Here is a 24754-nt window from a genome sequence, read left to right as displayed (position 1 = left end):
TACCATAGACCGTAGCAATGGGAGGCATGGCGTTGCATGGTGTCCAAGATACAACTGGCAAGTAGACAACACGCATTCCCACAGTGGAGAGAGACAGTGAACGTCCAGTGTGGAGATCATGGGGACTCTGGGAGGGGGGAGATCCCTCAGACAGAATCAACAGCTAACAAAGTGGCCTTCAGCCAGTGGCGTCCACATCTCAATACCGCCCATTCTTCTACGGGTCTTCTCCCAGAACACAAGGTGATGCAGGCTGCCAACATTTAATCACTGTTTCCAAAAGCAGTGGGGGCGGGTGGGTGGGAGTGTTAGAGATCAAGAGATTGAGAAAATTGGAGAAGCTTTGGAAGTTCTCAGTCACGATTTGTCTAGTGCTTTAATGCCGTGTTGTGTGGAACCAGTGGTCACATATTTAAGTTCAGCTGGTATGGAATTCTACATAGTATGGAGTCAACACAAAGCAAATTAATGAGATAATATTAAATAATGTAATAATTGTAATTATTGTAATAATTCCACTGTAAATGTGATTTGATATTTTATTTTGTTCAATAAGAATTTATTCATTATCTGTAAGCGCTTATCCAGTTCAGGGTCGCAGTGGGTCCAGAGCCTACCTGGAATCATTGGGTGCAAGGTGGGAATACACCCTGGAGGGGGCGCCAGTCCTTCACAGGGCAACACACACTTACACACTCACACCTACGGAGACATTCGACTGGACAATCCACCTACCAATGTGTGTTTTGGACCGTGGGAGGAAACCGGAGCTCCCGAAGAAACCCACATGGACACATGGAGAACAGACCAAACATTGATACACATTTTAAAACACAGAGAAGTTTGTGTTACAATTACACTTTACCATTTATCATATGTTATGACCCTTTTTTCTAATTCTAGAAAATAATGATCTGTAAGCACTAACTTTAAAGTTAAATCCTCACCTTCAGACTGTAGTTGCTGCTGTTAGCAGCAGTGTTTCTGCTCTGTTGCTTGTGACATTTCTACCAAATGTCATATTCGTCATTACTTCATGTTGTTTTCCACCAAAAATTCAAAGCTGTATTCACACTGGGTTCTCGTAGAGAACTGTGCTGTTCACAGATCAGTCATGTATGAGGTTGATATGGGTTGTACTTGGATATCTGCATTTGTTATTCTTTTCTGAAGTGTAGTCCAAGCTTTTCTGAACAGTGCAAGTGATTACATTCACCTGCATGCCCTTTGGATGGAAGCCAAGCGTGGGCAGAGAGAGAGAGAGAGAGAGAAGAAAAGAAAGAGTTATAGAAAGAGAAATAGTGTGAGTGAACTTCCATCCAACCACCCACTCACTCACTCCCTTTGCAGTGTCTGAAATCAGGCATTTTTTCCCCCCTTGTTTGCCTTCCTCCTCCTCCTCCTCTTCATCATGGCCCTTTCTCCACCGACAAGGCACTGTTCGCTGTGGCCATAGCAACAGCTCTGTGCAGAAATTTGTGTAAGACTCAACAAAGAGCTTAGATGCCTTTTCCGTCCGGCTGTGCGCGTCCCACCGCTCACCACAAAGCAGCCTTCACCAAGTAGAAGTAGTAACACACTCCAATCCCTTGGCCTTGCCCACTCTTCTCCAAAGATTCAGGCTCTATTTCAGAGACCTGTTGAATGAGTGAATGTGCCTGCACCATTAAAACATTCCTTCTTTGATTTCGTCTCACCTCCCTGCCTGGAAAAAGATGGTACAGTGTTCGGTGGGTATGCGTATCTGTCAGATGAACAAATGATTTGCTTCCTTACTAACTATGTTTAAGCCTCAGTGTAAGTACAATGGCTGAAGATTTTACAGCATTAATGTAAAGGTATAAATAGTATGCCCCACTTTGCTGCAGCAAATGCCTCTATTCTTTTACACTAAATGTTGGAACATTAGAATTTGAGGGTGGCGTGTTGGCGCAGCAGGTAAGTGGGTTCAAGCCCCACTCCAGGTGACTGTTTGCTGTGTTCTCCCTGTGTCTGTGTGGGTTTCCTCTAGATGCTACGGTTTCCTCCCATGGTCCAAAAACACATGCTGGGAGGTGGATTAGCGACTCAGAAGTGTCCATAGGTGTGAGCGAATGTGTGAGTGTGTGTCGCCCTACAAAGGACTGGCATCCCCTTCAGGGTGTGTTCCCACCTTGCACCCAGTGATTCCGGGTAGGCTGTGGAGCCACCGTAACCCTGAACTGGATAAGACGTTACAGACAATGAATGAATGAATGAATGAATGAATGTTTACCAGTTATGGGAATATTAGTGAGCTCAGGCACTGTTTTTGGATGATTTATTCAGCATCATAAACACTACATCAGCTCCTTTAATAGGTGCTGGATGGAACTCCGGAGAGTTTATGTGCAGCTTCTCCAGAAGGAGATTTTACAAGCTGTACACTCAATCAGACCTGAAAGCCTGTTTCCACAAAAGCTACACTAAAGTACCAATGTATTATGCAGGATGTCTAAGTACAAATGATGAAACAAAGATCCAGGGATTAAACTGGATGGTGGTGCAGCAGCTAGTGTCGCAGTCACACAGCTCCAGGATCCTGGAGGCTGTGGGTTCGAGTCCTGCTCTGGGTGACTGTCTGTGAGGAGTTTGGTGTGTTCTCCCTGTGTGGGTTTTCCAGTTTTTTCCCACAGTCCAAAAACACACGTTGGTAGGTGGATTGGCAACTTATAATGTGTGTGTTGCCTTGTGAAGGATTGGCGTCCCCTCTAGGGTGTATTCCCGCCTTGCTACCAATGACTCCAGGTAGGCTCTGGACCCTGAACTGGATAAGCACCTACAGGTAATTAATGAATGTTCATGAAATGTGAGCATCAACAGAAATCAGTTTTTGTTATCTAAACATGCTAACGTTAGCATGAAGCTGAGAATGTTGAGTGTGAGTAGTTTAGATTAACTACAACAACAAACAACAAAGTAGTAATAAATCTCAGTAACATCTCAGCTTTGCTTTACCCAGTTAACCAGGACTCCCCTTAATTACATGTGGCTAAAAAGCTGAGACTGACAAAGCCAGCCCCTGGAGATCAACATACTTGAATGAGACCACTGCCCAGTTCAGCTGTCAGCTAACTGATGGCTAGGTTGATAGGCATGTTCAGTGTTGAGGAAGAGTCTACTCATATTTACTAGGGTGACCAGACGTCCTCTTTTACCCGGACATGTCCTCTTTTTTAGACTTAAAAAAATGTCCAGGCGGAATTTCACAAACGTCCGGGATTTTGTTTTTCTAGAGTTTACATAGAATTTCGAGAAGCGTTTCGTTCACAAACTAGTCCCGCCCTCCCCTACTCCGATTGGTTCGCTTGAGTGAGAAGGGGGAGTGGTGAAGTAGCCTAAAATATTCTGATTGGACGGTCTGACTGTAGAGCTACCGTTATTGGTCAATAATCTTCTCTGTAAACATTTAATTGGTCAGTCTGCACGTCAGTAGTCCTTATTTACATAAAGCAAAGCTCATGTACCTACCCTCATCTCGAGCAGCTATGCTGAAACGTAAATGTAAGTTCTCGGATGAATTAAAAAAGAAATTCCCATGTTTTGTGCAGCAAATAAAGGTGTAAAGGACCTAAAAGCACACATAGGTTCAGCTAAGCATACAACGGCAGTGAGGGGCGTGACCTCATCACCCCCCCCCCCCAGATGTGTCCTCTTTTTCACCATCTCAGATCTGGTCGCCCTATATTTACTCACAAATGTAACATTATATAGTCAGTTATACTCAAATATATATATATACGTTTATATCATATAGGGAATCTAAACGTCATCACATCCGAATCCAAACTTCATTAGGTTACATTTGTGTATGTGAACATATTAGTTTTGTCATTTCTGAATATGTAAAGTGCTTGCCTTTGCACTGCTGTAGCCCCAACTCCCTTTTCAATAGAAAGGGCAGCCTAAAAGACCTGTTGAAAAGAGTGGGATGTAATCCATGTGCTTGTGCCAGTGAAGCTTGCCCACTTTTGTGTCTTCTCCCCTCCTTGACAACCACAGTGACAACATTATATAAGGTTTGGTTCTGATACCCTGTACGGCCAGGTATTCTTATCTGTCTAATGTATATACTGTAATTATAACGTGCTCAGTTGGAATGTATGGTACATGTCTGCAAATACCTGTTGAGTTTTTCAGAGGCAGGAGTTGCTAAGCAACTCTAAGAGGTCCATGAGAATGAGTGGGGTGTGAATTTACAATAATTCCACATTCTGTGTAGGTGGCATAATGCTGAAGCTTTGATTAGCCTCTGCCAAAAAGAAAAGCGTATCCATATTTGTCCAGGAATATGATCTTTTTCCATGTTCGTTCTTCAGCGATCAGATTTTGTTTCAAGCTATTCTGCAGAACAATGTGTATGATGATTATAGCTTCCATAATAAAGCAATTATGAACTTTTTTAAACAGCACCAGGCAAAACTTTGAGGACTTTCTTAAATGAACCGTAGTGACACCCTCTAGAAACTTGTACTTTGTGAAAATTAAACAGTGCCAGAGGGTTATATACACCATAAAAAGAAATGAGCCCCATTTAAAGTTCACATAGAGTATGAACACAAATGGAACTGTAGCAGGTTGCTTCTGGTTTCCTTTCAGCTTTACGTCAATAGGACTGATGCTCATTAAAAAAAAAAGAAAAAAAAAACATTTGCAGTGTTTTCATTCAAATTTAAATTTAGTATTTGAGACCTACAACACACTTCAAAGGATTTGGGACAGAGGCAAAATAATGGCAAGTGGTGAGTGAAGAAACAGTTCCTTCTCCTCCCTGAATGTCCAACATTCTTTGAAGAAGGCACTGAAACCCTTAGCGCTCTCTGGGCAGTATTGCTGGCTCCCCAATCATGGACATCCTATACCTTCAGTGCTGTCAATGTCTTCAGGGAGAACCACAATGTTAACTCAACAAAAGTTTCTTACACAGAATTCCTAGATCAGCCAATCAGAATGTATGTTTTGGTTTAGTACTATCAGACTAATATTGTAGTAAGGAGATTCACATGTAAGTAAATGTGTTTTTGTATTTTTTCAACTCGTTATTGAGCTGCATTCATTTTTAAATGGTTTAGCTGCTGTAAAAATGACTACATTTGCTTTATGAAATATACTCAAACACGTCAACACTTGGATTCTGTCCCAAAACCAAGTGTTTGAACCAAGAATGTCCTAAGGTCTGCAGAGCTGACATCACCAAAGTGTGGAGGAGGGCTGAGGGACTAAAGGTGCCAAATTCACTTGTTGAGGTCATTGAGTTCTACAGTCCATCACTTCACACCCGTTCAATATGAATTTTTACGAATGCTTACGTCAGACAGTCAATAATAACGTAGAGGCGCACAGATAACACAATGTATTTAAGGCCATTTTAAGTTTGAAAACCAAACCCTCCCTGGTTCGTTTATCTTAGTGTAAAGAATTCATTTTAGAATAGAACTACTTCAAGATTCGAACCACTATCAATTACTTGGTTTACATTTGACTTACGGCGTATTATAGAAAATTATACGTCAGTCATCTGATAACTAACACTGATACGCGTAACGTACGCGTCCGTTGCTATTTGAATTTACCGTTGCGACGCTCGCGGAACCTCCTCCCGCCTTTGAGAGAGAGAGAGACAGAGAGAGAGAGAGAGAGAGAGAGAGAGAGAGATGAGAGAGAGAGAGAGAGAGAGAGAGAAACAGAGAGAGAGAGAGAGAGACAGAGAGAGAGAGAGAGAGAGACAGAGAGAGAGAGAGAGAGAGAGAGAGAGAGAGAGAGAGAGAGAGAGAGAAACAGAGAGAGAGAGAGAGACAGAGAGAGAGAGAGAGAGAGAGAGAGGAGAGAGAGAGAGAGAGAAACAGAGAGAGAGAGAGAGACAGAGAGAGAGAGAGAGAGAGACAGAAGAGAGAGAGAGAGAGAGACAGAGAGAGAGAGAGAGAGAGACAGAGAGAGAGAGAGACCTGACGGGGCTGAGTGTGTGTGAGGGAGAGATATTAACGGATCTGTGTGTGTGTGTGTGAGAGAGAGAGAGAGAGAGAGAGCGTTTGACTACGGAGCTGTGAGCAGTGTATCCCTCCTCCTGCTCTCCGGCGACCAGATTGTGCGCACTCCTCGTCAGGTGAGTTCAATAAATAAATACAAATAGAGTCTCAGTGCTGAATGTTTATTAAACGTTTGTAAAAACACTGCGGTAGAACACCACACGTTTCAGAAATGGTGCGATGTCCTCACTTAAAGGCAACATTAGAGCTTTAAAACGCTCGAGCGACTACGCAGACGTGAAGAGTGAAAAGTAACCGCCGCCGACAGAAGTCTGTTCGAGGCTTGCTTTTTTCTCTCCAGGTGGCCGTGATTTGTGTGGGTTTACTCTGCAGCGTTGATTCGGTGCCAGTTCTGCTCTCAATGCGAAGCAGTGAAACGCAACTGGAGCCTATTGCCGCAGGTTCGTTAACTGTGGAAACTGTGTCCTTGGCCTTTACTTGTCCTTTTTGGCCCGTATAGTACAAAATACTTTTGATAAAATGTATCGTGAGGTAGCAGTTCGTTTTCTAGTCAGTCTCTGTAGATTGCGCACTTTTTTAAATGAGGCTTCTTAATTGGCTTCTTGTACTTGGGTTTTCCGTTCCACCTTAAACGGTGTTAGCCAACTTCAGCCTCGCGCGCCTTTAACGGCTGCTTCATCCAAAGCGCTTCTTAAACGAGACGGAAAGCGGTTTGTTATTTTGAATTGTCCGTTCCACCTTAAACGGCTCGTCAATACGCGCAAGAGTGGAACCGCTGTGCCATTGAGCGCTGCGACATTTAAGGTGGTAAAGGAAATTGGAATAAAAATCTAACTTAAGCTTTGTGGACTTTAAAGGGAAGCTCCGCCCGAATATGACATATCTGCTAGCACTGGCGGGGAAGGTAAATGGTGACTATTTGGCGTGTATCTTTCTCCTTCGTCATGTCCTCGATACTAAGGCATTTGTTTAATATTAGCGCCGCTGGCTCTTACATTGGATTTACGCTGTTTGCGTAGTGGATGAAGCGTTCTGGTTAAGCCTCTGATGGACTCTTACGTAATCCGAGGCTAACCATCAAGCGCCTGCGACATGTGTGTCTCTGCTCTGTGAGAAATAAGGCACCGTGACTCGGAATGTTATCCTCACAGATTTGCGTCGCTGGGGCTAAAACAAGACGGTGACCCGTGCTTTAACGTTGCAGACCAGTAGCTGCAGGGTCTGTAGGCTTTGCAGTGAAGCGAGTCATTCTCTTAAAGTGGGAAAAGATCCAAATTCAACCAATGCATTGCCGCAGTGTACCTGGAGCAGCCAAGTTTGATATTCTCTCCCGATATGTGACAATAGGAGAAGCTCATGGACTTGAATTCAGGGCGAAACGACGCTTTGCAGATGGAGCTGCATCATGTTTCTGATGCAGGCCACCTGTTTAACGATATGGTTTGTGGGACGAGCTACTGTATTTTCTCTTAAAGGGACACTCATGGCAGAATGAGACATGTAAACATGCTAACTTGCGTCCTGCAGTGGGCTATAAGACTAGGGAAAGTCCAATCTTATAAACTTGATTATCACTGACATAAGGTTGTTGCAGCTTTGTGCAGACACACAGGTTATGTAACCTTTCATAGGTACAAATGAAGTGGGATGCTCTGGAGCAGCTGCACATATGCCTAAGGTCACATTGTTCACGGCCTGGCATTGGCTAGAGCCTCCCCTCCCCAAAGACTGGGATGTGAAACTGCATTCTCTGGAGTGATGGAGCACTATCCAATAGCTTTGGGATGCGTTGGAGTGGTGTTTATGATCCAGACTCCTGTTTAGAATCCAACACTAGTACCTGACCTCATGCAAGTTCTTGTGATTAAAAAGATATAAACATGCTGAATAAACAGAGAATTGCTGTTTTCTCTAACAATAAGTATTAACCAGATGCTGTCTTGGTTGTATTCCCCTGTAGGTAGATCACTGGCTGGTGAGCAGTTAAGGTTTGTTACCAGAGCAGAGAGAAACATAGTTCTAAGGTATATTTGGTGCTGAGAATTCTGATGAAGGAAAACCATTGTGGTAGCATTTTGTCGCATGCTAACATTTATTAAACTTCAGATATAGGCTGTGCCTTTTTGAAGATGACTGGCCAGTTCTGATTTTCTTTTGCATGTATTACATAGCTTATATTTTTAACCACGAATAAGAGTCAAATAAGCACAAACCTCTCCTCATTCCTATTGGCCTTCCACTGAATCATGTCATGTTTCATATAGCTTTTTAAAGCATTTAATTTCTTCAGATCCAATTAAAAGTCCAGGCTGTTTCGGGATGCCTGCATAGGCCATTAGCGTAAGCCGTTGTCATTCTTTTCCTGCCAGGGTTTGTGCTGTCGCCACATCACTTAGCACAGTTATTTCATCTGGAAAGCATCCCGCCAAGGCTGTGTGTTCAGTAGAGACAGACCTTCCTTGTTTCTGAATGGACTGAGATAGCCTTCCATTCCAGACAAAAACTCATTCTGCTGGATTTAAGAGAGACAGATGATGGCTATTTTCAGGAATGAGCCTGTCCTGGGGAAGAAGCATGTTTTTACCATCACTGACTATTATGAGCAAGAGCTCCAGTGTTGCATTTGCGTTATAGTTCGTACTGCTGTCAAACAGGCATGTACGTGTCCTCTTGGAAAGAATGCCCTGAGCCTTTTTATTAAAGACAGAAATTGGCCTGGCCACCTGCCGCTTTGTCTACTATCAAGACTCTGGTCTTTCAGAGTAACGTTGAGAGGATCAGTGAAGGGGCTTTATGTTTAATTGTGAACCTACTCAGTTATATTTTTGCCAAAGTACTCACCCTTGCTTTTCTATGGGGGAGTTAAGGTTGCTGTCAAGAATGAGGCTTAAGTCATAGAGCAGACTGTCACCTTTAATGTGATTGCACTTATACTCAGTGGACCACTTAGGAATTGCAGCACTTTTTGAACACAGTAAAATGGTTGGGAATTGGCTGCGTATAACTTAGGTCTAGGGTTGATTGTGGATGGCAGTTTCTTTTAGTGACATTAGCTGCTGTTGCTCATTGGAAGCAGCAAAGTGTTAAAACCAGTAAAGTCTGTTTCTCACAGCAGAGGTCCTTGCTTAGTCACCTGTCTGTAAGTTAAGAATATTTAGTGTGCTTCATGAGACAGGACCCAAGGCATCACAGCACTATAAAATGTAGAGTAAGGCAAACAGAGGCAGACAAACACTTTTGTTTAAAATGTAAGCAGTATTTAAAAAATGACATAGAATTTAGAAGAATCAAGCAGCCTGGCAGACAACTGAACACTACAATTTTCATATTGATAAACTTCAAAAGCTTTTAGGCATGGATTCAAAGACGGATTTTTTTATCTTCTTTCCACACCCCCCCATTGAAAAGTGGATATAGTCCAGGACTACGCTTAGACCCTTTCTGAGGAACCCAGCCCTTAAAGAAAAGTAGAAAATGGATATCCAGAGAGGTGTAGATGTGGTAATGGTATAATTGTTAGAGTTAGACTTTGCTGTAGTGTTATTAAGAAAGCAGGAGACGTGATTAGGGTGAGGGAAATGGGAAATTGTGTATTAAAAAGAAGCTGCTTATCTAATGAACCACCTCATCAAAAAACTTGGCATGGACATGTGGCTGCTGAACAGTTTTATTGATTCTGAATTCAAGTATCTTATTTTCACAGGTTTAATAAAATACCATGAACGGGACCTCCATGAAACTTTCACAGTGACTCAGCTGCTACTGAAATATACACAGACTTTCAGGGTTAGAAAGAAGCATCGAAAAAGCATCTGGAACTGAAACTGCATCACAGACATGGCAGAGTAGCCCCTGAGATGCTGTCCAGTGGTGTCTTTGGCTCTCAGACTCCAGGGAGACCTTGAATGCAAAGTAGTTGCAACCTAGCACTAAAGAGGACATTTTTATTGTAGACTCATTCCATTTGTCTGATTAGTTTTCAGGCTCCTCAGCTGGGAAAACTGTATAAAGAGTGCTCCTTTAAATTTCCTTGCCCCACCTTGAGAGACAAGAGCTTTGCTGAAGGCTTGGGTGACCTTGCATTGTGAGAAATTCATTGTATCCAGGAAATGGTAAGTGGGTTTGAGTCCAAGCAAAAAAAAAAAACAGACAAGGGGAGGGGGCCTGGTGCTGGAACTCTGCCAGAAGATAGTAAGTGGAGCAGTGCGACAAAAAGTAGCACTGCTGCCCTGTGGCCCAGTCAAGCTAAATTTAGAGAAGCCTGCCTTAAATCTTTTTTTTTTCCCCCACATTCTCCTTGTCACTCCTTCCTGTTTTGTGTGTTATATCATCTAGGAGTTATAATGGTTAGGAGTTTGGACCACTTGGGAGTAGCTAACAAGTTCTAACCTCCAGGAATGACCTTTCATTCCTTAATGGAGGCAAAGAAGCTTCCCACACTTGGTCTTATTTTATGTTTGGCTGCCCGTTTTCTCTCATAGCCTGGAGATGTCACTTCTCTACCCTGTTTACCTGCCTCCTGACATAGGAGATAGTGAAGGAATGCTAGCAATGTTGTTTTTTCGACTGTTATTCTTCACAACATCTACTTGAGATTTTTGATGCCTACATCTTCACCTTCAGCAACTGAACCTGTTGCTAAAAGACTTGACCTGGCTGAATTAGTGTTGCACAATAGTTGCACTAGTGCAGTACAGTTTGAGTGCTTGGGGTCTGATTAATATAGATTGTTTGCTCAGTGTCCAGAAAGATGCTGGTAAATTGGAAATTTTTTGTAAAATTCAGATGTTTCCTCACCATTTGGTAGCTCTCCAGTCTGTGTTTACAAATCCCTGTTGTCTGTAAATTAGTTAGGCTAGGCTTTCTCTGTCTACTCATGGCAGAGGCATCTGTATGTTTTTTAGTTATCGAGAGAGAACTCTAAACATTGAAAACCATGTATCAAAATAAGGATATTGCTCTATTCTTTACCCCAGAATCATAAACATTCCCTTTTAACGCCAAATAATTTTAGATACAACAAGAGCTGGAACGTAGCTAAGATGTAGTCATTTCCATTTGTGTTTGTGGTGCTTTGTTCATGTAATTCAGCCTCAGGTTTGGCCTATTTGTGGTGTACAACTCCATCTTGAGCTCCAAAACAGAGCTAGTTCAGTCCAGTACTGTCAATGTGTAAAATAATAACACCGGATTATGGAACAAAAAACCTGTTCAGGATGTTTAGAAGTGTACTCTGCTTACATCTAGTTATTTAGTTCTCTTTGTTTCTTATACAATTGGGTATTATTCTAGTACTGCGAATTCTCCTATCTGGTTTCCAGGCAGTGCGGCTCTACACAGAAGGCTTTGCGAGGCTCATGATTGTAGAAGCACAGTAGGAACTTGCTTTTCCACCATCCGTCTTTCCTTCCCTCCATCAGCAGAGCTGTTCCCAGTGTATCCCAAGAGATCATGCTGTGGTGAACTTTCATCAGCACAAGTGTGTGCCTTTCAGTTTTTCTCTGCTAGGGGTGTGTGTAATTAAACTGATGTGTTGACCAATTAAAAGAAGAGCAGCTACAGCAACACTCTTGCTCATGTGCTTGGATGTGTGTGCTCTGGCTTTAGATTATATTGAGCAGTACATTTGGAAGTGCTGTGAGGGTATTAAGGGGCTTTGCTCTCTGCCCATAAATACAGTACCTCCCCCACTGCATGCAGGGAAGACTGTGTGGGTTGCAGAAAGGGGCTTGGGGGAACGTCCTTGAGCATAGGTATCAGCCAAACCCTCTTTGGACTAATGGAGCTTTGGGTGATACATGATACCGTCAAATTGACCAGGTCTTTTGTTTCATTATGTAAGCCACTACATTGGCAACTTTTAGGTTTTATATTGAGTGACCAAAAACACAACACTGTCAATTGCTGTTAACATGTTTGATCAGGCAAGGCTCTGAATGCTACAAAGTAGTATATTTTTTTTACAGCTTTGCTGTAATCACAAATCCCTCTCATGGATTCCAATAGCATATCTTTATTCATATTGTTATGGGTTGTGTCGACATTAAGGAAGTCTTTGAAGTAACAAATTGTTATCCAGACCTTCCAGTTTGGTGAACATCAGAACAACTTTTGCTTTCAACCCAGCAGGGGTCTGGAGCCTGCTTCCATACATCCTCGGAAGGAATAAAGAGAGGGGAATTCGTTTATTATACACTGAATTAAAGCACCATTCCAGCTTCTATAACCTGCAGAATAGAGGTAAAATCACATCAAATGTTCTCTATAGCTGTTTGTTATTCTTAAGTTTGTGTTCTCTAAGCTTGCCTTCGTCTTCATTAGTGTCTCATTTGGGCATTTGTTAAATAATGTTTCTAGTAGAAACCAGAGACTGTAGGCAGTTAGTATGTAACAATAATAAACTAACAGCGTAAAGCCTAATGTAAGGTCCTTGTTGGTATTTGATTTTGATATTCTGTTTATTGGACAAGGAAATGGCATGTTTGAAGGCAACGTGAAAGTTATCAGCAGGGTTTGCATCTTTGCTTGTGTGCTAGACATTTCCTACTTCAGCTGAGACACAGTAAAACCACTAGATCTGGTCATTTCATGAGAGTTGAATTCAGATAATATTTTAATTTACTTTCATTTGTGTTATTTTCAAATCCGTTTTGTCCTGAGACCATCCATGTCAAAGGTTGTGTTTGTGTTCTTCTGCATTGCGTGGGATTTTAGTTGTTGATTGTGGCTTGGAGAAATGCGTTTTCTGGCAGGCAACCGCTCTCCAGCTGGAGTGATTAACAACGTTCTTCATCGGGTTTTATATATTTATTGAGGAGTTTAGCAATTTCAGTGAAAGACTGAACAGACAGTTACCCTAGGCTTAATCAGAGTTCTTATTTTCTGTTTAGAAAAAGGACTTAAACCCCGTGCTCTATCCTTTTCCTCTCTGCTGGTTCAGTCCAGTCGTATAAAGCCCACCCAGCTGTTCATGTTGACTCGTCTGGGATTGAAGCCAGTGGATGAAACGGTCACTTTTAACACATGGGCTGCTTAGTAAAATCCCCACTTTGTACTTGGAGGAGGGGCAGTGGATCAACCGTTCATTTGGAACGGTGTGTATGAGTGGCATGCCAGGCGTGAAGTGGCGGTGACGACTGCCAGCAAAAACAATACGACTTTAGTATGAGTGTGGTGGGAGTTAGATTTTGAGATGTGTAAGATGATATTTGTTATGACTGGTAATTTTCTCAGCTTTAATTATGTTTAGAAGTCTGAAGTAGATCTTCATACCACTTGCCTTTGGAGTTGGACCATTTTTACAGAAGAGTAACTAGAATGCCATTGTAGACTTATCTTTTAAAATAATTGAGAATTTGAAGCAAATACAATTGTACTATTATTCATTCATTCATTGTCTGTAACCGCTTATCCAGTTCAGGTTCACGGTGGGTACGGAGCGTACCCAGAATCGCTGGGCACAAGGCAGGAACACACCCTGGAGGGCGATACACTCACACTTATGGACACATTTTGAGTCACCAATCCACCTATCAATGCGTATTTTTTGACTGTGGGAGGAAACCGGAGCACCCGGAGGAAACCCAGAGTGGGACTGGAACCCACAATCTCCAGGTCCCTGGAGGTATTGATAATTATTATATACATTTTTTCATTTTATTTCATGCTGAATATACCTGCTAGTTAGAGCTCTCCCATTGCCAAAGAGCTAAGCTTGCACACGCTTCCTCCCAAAGATATGAAACCAACAGTGCTATATAACACTAATAAAACTTTGAACAGCTTAATGAGTTTGGAGAATGCTACTTCCCAGTTCTGTTACTTCAGCAAAGAGTGATGGCTCAACCCACCTATTTGTGATTATAGATGCATAAATAAGAGAGTGCCTTTCATGACACAGCAACATCTAGCATCGTGCTGAGTGAAGAGGCAGAGGTGGGACCATGCCAACCAACCAAATAGTGAGGGCACTTACTCTGTATTCCCAGCTTTGGCATTGCTGATGATCACTCATGCCATTTCCTAATGACAAGAAACTCCCTCTCGCAGCAGTTTCCATGAAAGAATGGATGAAGTTTGGATTGCTCTGTTGGGTTTAGTTTTGAAGTGTCATTGGCTGAAGTTTAATGAAGCTCTATTAGAATTCAAGTTCAAACAGAAATGTAGAGGTGTTGGATTCAGCTTTGTGTATCTTTAGGGTCTGATTTGCTTAAGACTACACAATACCCCTGGGACGAAAATGGGTTCTGAAGGCTCCCTGCGGGTTGTTTGTATGTCCTTTCCCTGCAGCTGTTTCATTGCGCTGGCTGTAAACGTTAGCCACTGATGACTTTGACCTCAGGATTGACTGCTGTTTCTGTTAAATCTGTCTGATCTTATCACTGGGGTTATGAATTTGACTCCGAGCTCTGAAAGCTGCTACTCTCCATCGCACAGTGCCCACCTCACTGGCTCCTTTTCTACATTTTTCGCTTTCCTCTCATTCCCCCTCCTTTCCTGTTCCACTCATTCTTCTGGGAGAGAGTGTAGGCGGAAGAGAAAAGGGGAGAGGTACACACAGAATGTGAGAGAGCGTGAAAGAAACCGTGAGAGAGAGAGAGTAAAGGGGTGTGTAGTGAATATTTTGGATGTGGAGGGCTGTGGGACATTCTGGCAGATGTACAATCATATTACGTAAGCGCAGGAAATTGGAGGAAGGAGATGAGACTCGGGCACAGAAATAGAGAGAATGATTTGAAAAGAAAGTATGTAATTAAGCTTAATGCCAGTGAGATGGCTCTATTCTACCACTTGTGCTGATAACGGGGAGAAGTTGGTTGAGCAAAACAAGGGTGATATAACTGTACGCCATCGTTATTGTGACAGTCTGTGTCTAGAATAATAACTCCATGCATCTTTAAGAGGAACATGAGCGTTTGTGTTGTATGCATTTCGTAATCTTCTTATTGGCTTTAATGGTTTTGCACGTTGAAGGCTTTATGCGTTTTGTTGAGCTGTTTTATGTGGCTCCAGGTGCCAAGTCAAAAAGTATGTATAAATAAATTTCAGCATGAAGCCTACAACTTGGGATTATCAAAGGAAAGAGAAGGCGTACGCTACAGTCACCACAGGAGGAGGTATTAGTGTCTGCTTTCATAGGATGAAATATGAATTATTATTACCACATGAACACGAAGATATTTTGGTGTAGATAATTCTGATAGTCAGTACTAAAAACTTTGTGATACTGATGTTGCTTAGCAACAGGGAGCCGGGAAGGGAAAAAAATCGCCTTTACAGAAACATTGAGCGTCTGCCTTTAGACTAATTATAGAGAGCCTGTAAATCGACCAAATCAGCAACAGTACAGGCTCATATTAAAACATTATACATTGAATGACAGTCCCTCATTACATAATCTAATTTAATTACTAAGAAAAATATCTTTTCTGATAAATATAATGTTCAGATAGGTTTTTGAGAAACAATAGTACATTTTTATTTATTCATTTTAATTTAAAAAAGAAATATTTGAGTGCATGAGCACTCAAATTCATGTTCGTGTGAACAACACAAAGTGAAATGAAATTTTATGTGCGCTTCCTAAGTCCGAAAATATGAAATAAAACAAGCTGATTTTGTGCTGATTCTTCTGTAGATAGCAGGCATTGCAGAGCTGTCCTGCCTTTTCACCCGAGTCTCTCCAATCACAGCCTTCACTCCAGTGGTTTAAATGCTGAACATAGTGTTTACACACTCCAGCAGCACTGCTGTGTCTGATCCACTTGTAGCACCACAACCCAGACTAACAGTGTTACTGCAGTGCTGAGGATGATCACCCACTCAAATAATACCTGCTCTGTTGTGTTCCTGAAGACCAAAAATTATGCAGAGCAACAGATGGACTACAGTCTGTACACACACACAGATAAATTGGAAAGTGATGGTAGTGTATTTGTGTGCTGTTTGTCTGGCAGGGCAGTGTCATTTGTGTGTCTCAATGTAGTGTGTATGTGTGTGTGTGTGTGTGAGAGAAAGAGAGAGATTAAATTTGTCTTTAAATATGACATTGCTGATTTGCCTGTGCTGTGTATCGTGCTTGTCCTGCACAGTCAGGCATCTGGTCATTGCTTGTTGTTGTTTTAATGGTGCGTATGCATTGCTATGTCTGAAACGCTCAGCTGGATTCGGGTCATAGCGGTCATTTGCTCTACTTGCTGGTTCGAGAATGAGAGCATTTTTCACTTGAATATATACATGCCACATTTGGATCCCTCACGTAATGTTTGGACAACTGCATATCAAAACTGTTTAGTTTGGAAAGACATGACACTTTGAGGCCAGAGAGGTTGCTTGGCTCTTGTAATTCTGCTTTGCTGCCAGTAAAATGTGTCCCTTAAAGGAATATATTCAACTATTGCTAGCTTGCAAAACATTTTAGGGGTTATGATCTGTATTAAAATAAGGTCCTTATATTTGTGTACATCATTGATGAGTAGTCGTGGCAGTTTGGGTATCGCTGTATTAGGCCTGGGCAGTAATTCAATATCAATATATATATATTGCAATATAAAATATTTCAATAACTATATTATTTTTAAACACACTTTCAATATTTCGGTGTACATTATTTACAGCATCTGTCACTGACTGACGTTCATTACAGGGTGCTGCCGTCAGTTGAGTATTTATTTATTTATTTATTTTTAACTTACTTTAAAATGTATATTGACATAGCCAAGAGGTTTATATTTGGCGATGATGTCATGTTTGTTTGTTCTTGGCAGTTGCTCTGTGGCTTTAATATTGTTCATATTGATATTGGAATTATATTGTATTGACCATGATTAAGAGACTTTGTGATATAAATTCTGACTAGTGCTGAGTGATATGAGCGCAAATCAATATCGCGGTTACGATTGATTAACGGTTATTTTCAGAACTAATTCTGCCCATATCGTCCAACCCTAAGCTGTACTGTTCTTCAGCCCAGAACATGCTGGTTGATTAGTTCTTAATGGTTTTATGTCTTCTGAGAGCAAAGCTTTGAAATGTGCAAAGTAGTAGTACTCCAGAGTGAGTGCTGAGGACTACTGGGTTAACAATAGTGAAAGATCTTCAGGTGTCACTTCAGCCTGAGATTCTGTGTAGTGGGGATTTAAACCTGAGGTGCGGCATGTCTTCTGCCTAGATGTAAGACACTCATGAACGCTAGCATACAATTTGAGAACATAGTGTTGACATGAGTAATGAAATATTTGGATTTAACGCTGAGAAATAATAAATGTACTCTGACTGTAAAGAAGGCATCCTCAATATTAATTAGTCTCAGTTGCCACACAGACAACAAAGAACAGAAAGTGCACCTGAGAACATTTACAAAAGACACCATCACAGCCCTTAAAGCAAACCACTGAGTTTGAATAAGGAAATCCCCAAGTTAAGTTAGTTAAGTTAGGGTGTAGGTGGTGCAGCAGGTAGTGTCGCAGTCACACAGCTCCAGGGACCTGGAGGTTGTGGGTTTGATTCCCGCTCCGGGTGACTGTCTGTGAGGAGTTGATGTGTTCTCCCTGTGTCTGCGTGGGTTTCCTCCAGGTGCTCCGGTTTCCACCCACAGGCCAAAAACACACGTTGGTAGTTGGATTGGTGACGCCAAAAGTGTCCATAGGTGTGAATGTGTGTGTGTCTGCGTTGCCCTGTGAAGGACTGGCGCCCCCTCCAGGGTGTATTCCTTCCTTGCGCCCAATGATTCCAGGTAGGCTCTGGACCCACTAAGACCCTGAACTGGAAAATTGGTTACAGATAATTAATGAATGAAAAGTTAGGGAGTAACTAAACTAACTAGTCTGGCCAAATGTGCTGAAGCTTGACAAAATGATGAAGCAGGTATTGCTACTTTGTTTCTGCACATATGCATGTAAATCTGGGCACACATTGTAGGCAAATGAGGGCAACTGCCAGCTACAGTTATCTGTGATAGTCTGCTGTATTATAGTGGTTAGTGTATGGGAATTGTATTAAGAGTAGCAGTCACTTTTGTTTATAGGAATGAAGTAAAATTATTATTAAAAATGAAGTTGAGCGTTAACAAAGAATGCATAGCCTTTCAAAGATTTCAGAATACTGTATTGAGAAAGTTAAGTCAGCTTTGTTTCCTATAAATGGACCATTCTTTTAAGTGTTTTTGCTTGGGAAAGAAGCTAGACTGAGGTACAATGTTTAGATCACACTGTAGGCACCTTATTTACTTTAGCATTAATAACACTGTAGTCCAGATTGGAACATGTATATCTAGATGTTCAGCTTTATAGCTGTAATATTAGCTAATGTTATTGCTTCTACATTCTCTAACTAACAAATAACTGCAGACCATCACCTCAAAGTAATAAAAAAAATTTTCTTTGAGAACTTTACATTTTTTTAATATAGAAATATACTGATTTTATTAAATTGGCATTGTGAAAAATAAGAAAATGATGGGGAAAATAAGGGTTAAGAGAATTTTGCTTATAAACATAGCACAAATGTAAGGAAACTTGTGTTTGGTAGATTATTTCTTTGCTGTAACAATTATAAATAAATCTTATACCATTGTAAATGGTGCCCCATTTGTAAAGAACATGCATTTGTGGGATGAGCAGTAGAGCTGAGTGTGGTTTGCTCCCATGAAAAATCTGCCAATGCCAAACAGCGTATTTTGTGTGATGGTGTGGGGCGGCATTTCCCTCACTGGAAAAACGAGGCTTGTCATCATTGGAGGCAATATCTATGCAGAGAGATATCGAGATGAAATTCTGCAACCAGTGCCAATCCTATATCTCCACAGTCTGGGACCGAACTCTATCCTCCAAGATGACAACACTCGCCGCCACAGAGCGGGCTTTATCAGAGACTACCTCCAGAATTAGGGTGTGGAGAGGAAGGAATGGCCTGCCAGCATCCTGACCTCAACCCCATTGAACACTTGTGGGATCAACTTGGGCATGCTGTTCATGCCAGAGTGACCTACACAACCACGTTGGCTGACTTGCGACAAATGCTGGTTGAAGAATAGGATGCCATCCCACAGCAGTGTGTGACCAGCATGAGGAGGAGGTGCCAGACTGTTGTGGCAGTGTATGGTTCTTCCACACGCTACTGAGGCTCCCATTTTTTGCAATGGCAGAGAGGATTTAAAAGGGAAATTACAGGCTTTCCAACGATATAAGATTTATTGCCAAGAAGCATTGTTATAACAAAGAAATAATCTACCAAACACAAATTTCCTTATTTTATGTGCTATGTTGATATGTATGTTCCCTCATGCCCCACAGCTTGAATGCAGCTGCTGTAGAGAGTACTGTGTGATGTGTTTACTGCAGATGTTGCAATGACATCCCTTTTTAAATGAGCTATATGTGACAGCTCTAATTAATAGTTAAGTCCTCTAGCCTGTTCCTGTGGAAGTAAAAGGGTGTATCCTGCTTGTTGCAGTAAAACATGTTGTGATCAGCTATTTCATGATCTCTCAGGGGAAGTATTAACACTGTGCAGTGTTATAAGCCCCTTGCTATTTCAAGCACTACAACAATGTTAACGAGGTTGTCTGATGTCTGCCGCAGAGCTTCATCAGACTGCCAGCTTCAATCAGACGTCTCTCTGTCCTCAACAGGTTGTAGACCATACACCAGTTGCTAGGCTTACATACATTGCTTTATCACTGAAGTATTCTAAAATTAATTCAACAGGCTTCTACCTTCTACTCATTTCTTTTTTCACCATTTTCTCTTCTCTGATCCTCCCTGGCCGTCTCTGCCAGAGAGTGGTCAGGCATGTTTTACTTTCTCTCTTGAGACATCATGCCTGACTTGAGGTTCTCTAAACAATGACAGGCTTTCAGTCTTTCACTAGTTCATCTGGATTGTGCTTTAGTCTTCCCTACGTTTTTGTACTCTCAACATAATGGGAGACTGTTACCATTCTGGTGACACCAGGGACTCGCAAGTGAACTGCTGAGTCAAAGGCTTGCTTTATTTGTTGAAGCTGGCATGAATCTAGTTGTAGGTTGCAAGTTGCATGAAATGGGTTCTATGGGTTAAGGTTTTTTTTTTTTGAGAATGTTACATTACAGCTCCCTATATGTACTTTTCTAATTCAGATTTTAAAATTTCACTTCAAAATCCAATCCCACAACTGTGATAAAGCAATGTCACATGCAGCATGTTGATCAACATTTACCATAGTTGTATGATGGATACGTTTCTTTAGAACTGAGCAATACAAAGCACAACATTCTGAATAACTTTGTTTACATTTGAACTATTTAGATATGCACATACTTTAAATAGGGGGAAATTCCTTATAAAGTATTTTCTTATCATTAAATGAGATTTCTCTAGGATGTGGCCTTGATGTGGAAAGCCTGCTGCCTCAGAATGTTTCCCCAAGGAATGATATTGAGCAATCAGACAAACCTTGATTGAACAAAGTTTATTTTAATATAGAAAGTTGAAATTTACTTGACTGTCTCTCAGACTATTAGTTAGGTCAGTAAAATGGTTGAAATGTTAGACCTGTTGACCAGGGATGCGCATATTTGCCCTTTTCCCCTGCTAAGTAGATGTTGCTTCTGACATGTTTCCACCAGACAAGTTGTTTATCATGTGGTAAAATTAATTTTAAAGGTGCATTTAAACTGTTTCATTGGCTTTGCTAAATACTAAGAATACATAGTTCAATCTGAAGAAGTTTAAATAATTATTGCATTGTACAGTGTATTCTGAACCTGTCTTATTTATTTATTTATTATTTTTTTAAACCTCCATTCTGGTCAGGAGTGCCTGATTTGTTTGTTTTGTTGTGGTTGGCCTGTTTTGTTGCTTGAGGTCTTGTATCTTGAATCTTGACTAATAATGTAGTTTGTTGGTTGAGATTAAGAATGCATGACCTCACGCTGTACAGTAGGTGACCTCACGCTGTAGTGTACAGTAACCCAGGCAACCACACTGGTGAAATTGTGCATTGTATCTTTAACCACTGTTCTGTTCTGTATAAGTGTTCTTTATAAAACTAACGATGACCTCAAATTATTAACAAGTTTGGTTGATTTCAGTTGAGATGTTAAGGCACTTGAAAGTTAATTCAAACCTATTTTTAGTGAGTGCAGGTGCAGAACATACTGAAGCTGCAAAATGTTGGATACACTTAATAATATTAAATAATATTATTCTTGGTACCAGGTGCCTTATGCTTTTAAAGCACATACTGTTCTCTGAAAATAGTTATTAAATACTGAGATGTGAGTGTGTTACAAAGGCTCATGCCAAAAAAAATCCCGTTTACTAAGCAGTTTGACCTTCAACATGTAGTTAGCTAAGATTTTAATCACACAAAATATCTTAAAAATGGATATTAAATAAATAGGCCATAGAAACTTCACATGAAAACCATCCTGCCTCCAGTGTAAACACGCTGTATACTGAATAATGCTTAAAGGTTAAACATATTAATATTAAACATATTGCCATGATGGGTATTGTGCAAGTTCAGTGTGACGTGTGTAACTGCTTGCTTTTGTTAGTGGAGCTTTGCAGCCATCTAACTACACCCGTGGAATTGGGTAGGTCTAAATATTATGGCTGATTTTTCCTCAGCGAATAACATGAAGTTAATCCTTACACCTTGTTTGGCTGATGACAGAACCCTGCATTCTTTATTTGGTCATTTGTGGTGTGTTTAGGTGTTCTTGATTGATGATGTTTTGGCTTGCTTTTGAGTTTTGCGTTTTCCAAACTACACAATCCTAGGTTCCTCTCTCTGGAAAAGTATTAGATCTATTGGCTCTTGCAGAATTGTAAACATGTCCAAAGAAAGCTTAATGTCTTGAGCATTTTTAGCCTTATACCTTCAGCCAAATAAAACACGAGCCGTCTGAGTGCTAAGGAAGTGTGTTTGTTCAGGTCTGAGAATGTTCAAAATGTTGTCTGAGCTTTTTGGGGCCATTACGATACCTGCTAATTGTTTGCATTTCTTGGCAACAAGGTCCATGGGTTGTAGTCTTTCAGCCATCCAGCATTTCACAGTTTTCATTACACATCACATACAGCTTGGGGTGTTTGTGGAAGTCCTGTATGATGCTAGTGACTGGGTTGCGCCAAACTGTTCAGCATTAAAATATATTCTCTGTTGATTCTCCTGGGCCTGTCCAGAGGGTATGAGAATAACACCTGAATGTGACATGTTTTATATAGACAGAGAAACATCTTGTTTGCACCTATGCTGGAGTTGGGTGGTATGTTGTGTACGCATATTTCCAATGGTTTTTGGATATCCATCATATCTTCTGAAATCAAAGGAATTCATTAGATACACTGATGTACAAAAACCTTTGAAAATGTGTGTCTGTAAAGTGTATACAGTGTTTGTTCTGTTTTGCTAAAGAGACTCAACATTCTCAGAAAAATGTACAGTAGATGTATATTATTGTCACTAAAGGAACACCCAGTGTAAATGTAAATGCGCTAAAGATACAGCAATAGTGTTAAAGTCCAGTTGTCTTCCCTAAAGTTACGTTACATTTTCTTCTTGTAATCCTTCGTTATAGAACTGTGTAAAAAAAAAAAAAATATATATATATATATATATATATATAAATAAAATAAAATCCTTAAAAGGGGTTAGGGTCTCAACATTAAAATGTACAGTTATAATATAATAAGGTAAAATTATGGTCCCTTATTAAAGGTGATTATGTACCCTTGACGATACCAACACAGTGAGTTTTTCTGACAGTGTACTTTTCTGGGAAGTATTTACTGTATAGGTTTAGATTGAACAATGATGATGTAATAGCATCCGCTCATGTTAACATGTGTAAAGCCACTTAAGGTTTGTTAACTTTAATATTTAAACACCACTCCAGTTCATTCAAAAGATATTGATTGGCTCCAGTGAGTAAAGTTCCTCTGCTCCACAGCCTGATTCTGGTAGACTTTAAAAACCTCTTGCCAACACACCATTGTGAGTTAAACTCATACGGCGCACACATTGGTTGAAGTATTTTTATACTTTTATTTTTATTCTTAATTGCACTGCTTTTCCTTTGACCATGTAAAGCACTTCAAATTGACCTTGTAATAAAGGTGCTCTGTAAATAAACTTGACTCGCCTAAAAGGTTTTGATTATTTGAGCTGTTTCTATGAGACAGCATTTGGTTTACTTCATATACAAGCAGTAGGTATTTAGGAATATACGTTAGATCCTGCTAGTGCGGGTTACCTCTTGCTCACTGACGCTCACAAGTCAGTGAGCGTTAAGTCTTAATAGCTCCACCTTGTGGAGAATCTGTTTAGAACGGCTACGTTCTAGTGCTGAGCAATATGACCACAAATGAATATCACAATTATTGAACGTTATTACATTTACAGTTAATGAATCCTGAAGTAGTAAGGCTGGGATATTTATTCTAATGTTGCTGGGAGCTTGTCAGTGGGTTTATTATTGTTTTTCATCTTCACTAAAGACAAAACAAGACCAAACGACAGACACAGCATGTTTCTGTGGTACAAGCTTCTCAAATAACTCAGTTGACCTCTGTGTATAGGTTCTCTTTCATGTTGCAGACTGAATGGAGCAGAATTATGTGACTACATGCGCGGTAGTGTGGTTTTGAGGAGACAGTACATTAACACACCGTAGGGGACATATTAATAGGATTTGCTAAGAAAAAAAAGGGTTTGAACAGAACTAAGATAAAAATAGATCTGATTGATTTAGGCAAAATTCTGTCACTTAGAAATTTTGAATGTCGGTCTCGATAAATTATTATTTTTTGTATTAATTGCCTAGCCCTAGGGCAACATAGTGGTGCAGCAGATAGTGTCGCTGTCACACAGCTGCAGGTACCTGGAAGTTGTGGGTTCGATTCCCACTCCGGGCGACTGTCTGTGAGGAGTTGGTGTGTTCTCCCCGTGTCCGCGTGGGTTTCCTCCGGGTGCTCCGGTTTCCTCCGACAGTCCAAAAACACGTTGGTAGGTGGATTGACGACTCAAAAGTGTCCGTAGGTGTGAGTGTGTGAGTGAATGTGTGTCTGTGTTGCCCAGTGAAGGACTGGCGCCCCCTCCAGGGTGTATTCCCGCCTGCGCCCAATGATTCCAGGTAGGCTCTGGACCCACCGCGACCCTGAACTGGATAAGCGCTTACAGAGAATAAATGAATGAATGAATTGCCCAGCTCTAGGGCAGCACGGTGGTGCAGCAGGTAGTGTCACTGTCACACAGCTCTAGGGTCCTGGGTCTGTGAGACATTGGTGTGTTCTCCCAGTGTCAGTGTGGGTTTCCTCCAGGTGCTCCTGATACATCATAAACATACATTTGATTTGGTTTTAATTAGCTTAGTTAGATTTTAACTGAACAACCCTACTTTGATTGCAGTCGTCCAAATATGCAAAAATATCTGTAACTGTTTTCATGGTTAAACAGTGATAATTCTTCAAGGCTACATTTCTGTCTCATTCTCTCATCTCACTGCCTCATCAGTAGTCTCTGCACTTTTTGGGAGCGAGTGATGAAGCTTCTCCTTAATGGCAGCTCATAAAAGGAAAACTTAAGGTCTGCCTGTGATGTGCCTTTTTGTTTTTTTTTTCTTTTCCTCTCTTTTTTCCTGATCTTTGTTTAGATCTCGTTTAGATTCAGATTGTTGCTGGGTTGCTTGCTCTTTTCCTGTTTTTTTTCTCATCTTTTTCTTTCTCTCTCTCTCTGCACTGCAGTGTCAGTACTCGCCTTCCGCCACC

The 24754-nt window shown here is 41.0% G+C and overlaps 1 protein-coding gene across 2 annotated transcripts in view; it reads left to right on the top strand.

The window, feature by feature from the left end:
* The first annotated feature begins 5981 nt into the window (after positions 1–5981).
* The window catches only part of LOC136687069 (spectrin beta chain, non-erythrocytic 1-like), an 80403-nt gene continuing 61630 nt past the window's right edge, over positions 5982–24754 (top strand). Inside the window, exon 1 of one of the 2 annotated variants that reach the window (XM_066661289.1) lies at positions 5982–6121. The gene's annotated coding sequence lies outside the window, so the exon portion shown is untranslated. Of the gene's footprint in view, positions 6122–6296; positions 6446–24754 lie in introns of those variants that run through there. The other variant, XM_066661290.1, reaches the window with a different exon arrangement.

Source organism: Hoplias malabaricus, chromosome 2 (genome assembly GCF_029633855.1).
Source record: "Hoplias malabaricus isolate fHopMal1 chromosome 2, fHopMal1.hap1, whole genome shotgun sequence".
NCBI lineage: Eukaryota > Metazoa > Chordata > Actinopteri > Characiformes > Erythrinidae > Hoplias > Hoplias malabaricus.
This window is presented reverse-complemented; position numbering and strand designations above follow the sequence as displayed.